This window comes from Myotis davidii, unplaced genomic scaffold (assembly GCF_000327345.1).
Source record: "Myotis davidii unplaced genomic scaffold, ASM32734v1 scaffold2485, whole genome shotgun sequence".
NCBI lineage: Eukaryota > Metazoa > Chordata > Mammalia > Chiroptera > Vespertilionidae > Myotis > Myotis davidii.
The window spans coordinates 23,735-27,936 of NW_006296449.1; the positions used below are offsets into that span (position 1 = coordinate 23,735).

General features: G+C 44.3%; 1 pseudogene; it reads right to left on the reverse strand.

Annotated features, from left to right (window-relative positions):
- Positions 1 to 985: 985 nt before the first annotated feature.
- The window catches only part of LOC102760188, a 6,513-nt pseudogene continuing 3,296 nt past the window's right edge, over positions 986 to 4,202 (reverse strand).

The window sequence follows — 4,202 nt, forward strand, 5'->3', positions numbered from 1 at the left end:
AAACAATGCCACACTCGAGAAGCTTGTTTTTTTTTTAGACTAATAGCCTATTAAAGTTATTTTCCTCCAAACAAGATTTTTAAAAACATGGTTTCTAAAGTAAAACAAAACTTTTCTATACTCAGTATAAAGAAGAGGTTTAGATATAACCTCTAGGGCAAGTTTCTAAAGTTGGTAAATTTCATCTGCAAAATGGAAGAGTTGATTAAATTTCATTCATTTTATCTACAGATATTTACCAAGCACTGTGCTAAAGCAAAATTGGGGACATGAAGAAAATCTCTGCCTTCCATATGTACAATTTGTATGACTCTCTGTAATTGTTGGTTTGTAACCTTTGTGCTAGAGAAAAAAAACCCATGACTTCCCATTCCTGAAACATTAATTAAAAATCTGTCACCAAGACGTTGCTTCATTTTAAAAGTGAATATATTTAATTCAACATTGCAATAAGAACTGAATAATATTAAAAACAGAAGCATATTAGTGGCTTAAAAAAATCCATATTCATTTTTAGTTTTCTTTGCAGAGGATTTTTTGATTGCTAGTTCTCTACAGCAAAATTGTGCTAGGAAAATGTCTTTACAAGACAGAAATTCTCTCTTAATGCAAGTAAAATGTTTACAAGGGATTAAAAGTTTTAGAGACCCAAATCAGAAATACTGAATATTAGAGCTATCTCATTTGAACCCTAAACGTTTGATATACTAAACATTACATATTTTTTAGAAAGATGGCCAACAAATAACAATTCAGCATTTTCTAGAGATTGGCACCCTTGATCATCATGACTATTACAGAAGCACCTGGCTGTGGCTCATCCCTTGCCACCTTCTGTTCTAGATCCTTCTTGTCTCTTACTGGGTACCTCCAAAGGCACTGTGAGGAAACAAATGCAGAGATGGTTGCCCATTTCTGCTTCAGTCCCTTCTCAGCATAACAATTAGTCAAATAATCAATGAGAAAAAGGTATATATTCCATGACCTATGATCCCCACAAGACCCCACTCAATTAGAAAAATTGCCTGTTCTGTCAACTATGACAACACTCCAATAAGGCATTTATGACACAGAATCTTTATTTTTCCATTAGTGTGTGCTGAAGCTACAGATGTTGATACATGAACCAATCTTGTGGCTGATAAGTGAATTTTGAAATGCCTTTGGAAATGTGAACAAAGGCAGTCCATGAACAAGTCAACTTCCTCCTGGGTAACTTCCCCAGGGACTTTGTGGACACTGTCCTACAAAGCTTTGGCATCCTCCGGATGTATGGCATAAGAAATATCCAGACTTTGAGGGCTACATGGTACAGACCAAAGAAATTCAGTAGTAGCTGCATAATGGTGCTTTTTTTTTTTTTGCAAGGCAAATATCTTCACTCCAGCATGAGGGTGTGCAGCATATGGTTTGTAAGCATGCACACACTGAGCAGGGGGTTTGCTCGGCTTTTTAATCCTTATGCACGTGACCTGTCCCTCACTTTTTTAAAAAAAAAATTCTTTATTGGTTAAGGTATTATAAATGTGTCCTCATCCCCCTGTTAACCTCCAGCCTCCCCCAGCCCCCTACTCATGCTTTCATCCTCCTGTTGTCTGTGTCCATTGGTTTGGCTTATATGCATGCATATAAGTCCTTTGGTTGATCTCTTCCCCTTACTTCCACCCTCCCCTACTTTCCCTCTGGGGATTGATAGTCTGATCGCTGTTTCTCAGCCTTTGGATCTGTCCCTGTTCATCAGTCTATGTTGGTCTCTATATTCCACAAATGAGTGAGATCATGTGGTATTTATCCTTCTCTGACTGGCTTATCTCACTTAGCATAATGCTCTCCTTCTCCACAGTGGCTGAACCAGTCTGCATTCCCACTAGCAGTGTAGAAGGGTTCCTTTTTCTCCGCATCCTCTCCAACACTTGTTGTTTGTTGATTTGTTGATGATAGCCATTCTGACAGGTGTGAGATGATACCGCATTGTCGTTTTGATTTGCATCTCTCGTATAATTAGTGACTTTGAGCATGTTTTCATGTCTTTCGGCCTTCAGTACGTCCTTTGCGACTCCTCATGTTCTTTCCTCTGGGGGTTGTGTCATCTCCCCATTCTGACTATCTCCAGTTGGTTCAAATGTCGAGTTGCATGGGCCTGGGCCATGTGCAGTAGCAGCTTCGCACCACCCTAGTTTCACTGAAGAGCTCTGACACTAAGATGTGTGGTTGTGGTTGGTTGGTGGTAACCAGGCTCGCTCAGAGTAAGCGTTACCAGTGCTCAATGTGGCCTCGTGTGGGCACTTAGAATCAGGGACCCTGCCTGCACCGTGCTGATACAGAGACCCCCCTGGAGTGTGTTGAAAATCAGAGCCCTGTAGCGTGTGTCAGGAGTCAAGATTTCCCGAAGAATCCAATATGAGTGTCTCTGTTGCTTCGCGCAGCCTCACAGGGAGAATCAGGGTCCCTGTGTGCACATGCACCAAGAATTGGAGTCACTGGCTCTTAGTTTGAATGCACAGGGAATCGGGGATCCCAGGCACAGGTGATAAGAAACACAGTCAAGTCACTGGTGCTTGTTGCTGCCTCCTGCCCAGAGAATCGGGGTCCCGGGGCTCGTGCTGCAGGGAACAAGTTCCCAGTGTTTGTGCTTTAGCTCCCATGCTTAGGTTCCTATAGCCCATGCTGTGGCGGACAAGTTCCCAGTCTTTGTGCGTTAACTCCCAGGCTAAGGTTCCTGTAGCCTGGGCTGCAGGGGACCAGTTCCCAGTGTTCGCGCGTTAGCTCCCAGGCAAAGGTTCCTGCAGCCTGTGTTTAGCAGGACAAGTTCCAGGTGTTCGCACGCTTCCAGGCTAAGGTTCCTGTAGCAGCACTGAGGCCCGGGCAAGGGATGAGTCTATCAGTTACTACGGTGCTGTCCACAAGCCTGCGGGGAGGGGGATAGGTTCTGTTACTCACAGATCTGCCCTGGGCATGTCTGGATTCTTGGTGTCCATGGGCCTGTAGCTGTGGTCGCAGGTCTCTGTCCCCAGTGGCTGCAGCATCCTGGTTTGCATCTAAGACCAGACTGGGTGGTGCTGAGGCCAGGATCCTAGTCTCAAGCAGCTCTGTTTCTCAAGATGGCATGGTTTTTGTGCCTGCGCTGACCGCCCAGGAGTGTCCACGCTGGGAGCGAGGCTCCGCTGTTTAAGACTGCCCGGTTTAGCAGCCCCTTAGAAGACCTGCAGAATCTAACTGTCCCTAGCTCATACACACACACCCCACACATCCACACACTCCTCTATCACTCCCTCGCTTTCTCACACTCTCTCCCTCCCTACCTTCCTGCTGGTCGCCATCTCTGTTGGTTCTTGTCCCTCACTCTTGATTGGAGCTCAGGCACACAGTCTTTTGAGATTAGCGAGTTCAAAGGGAGGGGTTGGCCTTTGCCGTTTCAAGATGGTGGTTCCCAGGGGAGCTGCAAGTCACGAGGCCAAAATGGTGGCTGCCAAGTCACACAGTCCAAAATGATGGCTGTCTAAACTGTTCTTTGACAGAAAAGATGACTTTTTAGTTTCACAATTCCCCCATTTTCTTTATTTAAACTGTTTTTTTTTTTTTTCAAATTCGGCTGACATTCATTGACTCATGCTCTGCATTGTTTAGGACAGTGGTTGTCAACCTGTGGGTCTCGATCCCTGTGGGGGTCGAACGACCCTTTCACAGGGGTCACCTAAGACCATCGGAAAGCACATATATAATTACATATTGTTTTTGTGATTAATCACTATGCTTTAATTATGTTCAATTTGTAACAATGAAAATACATCCTGCATATCAGATATTTACATTATGATTCATAACAGTAGCAAAATTACAGTCATGAAGTAGCTACAAAAATAAGTTTATGGTTGGGGGTCACCACAGCATGAGGAACTATATTAATGGGTCGTGGCATTAGGAAGGTTGAGAACCACTGGTCTAGGAGAAGACCAGTTTGGTCAATGCAGTTTCAGTTAACCTTTGGATAATACATGGGATGATGTAACATCCCATCACTGTAACTCCTAATCAAAGAGGTGAAAGTGGCCCGAACTGATTAGGCTCAGTGGATAGAGCATCGGCCTGCAGATTGAAGGGTCCCAGGTTCGATTCACATCAAGGGCATGTACCTTGCTTGTGGGCACATCCCCAGTAGGGGATGTGCAGGAGGCAGCTGATCGCTGTTTATCTCTCATTGA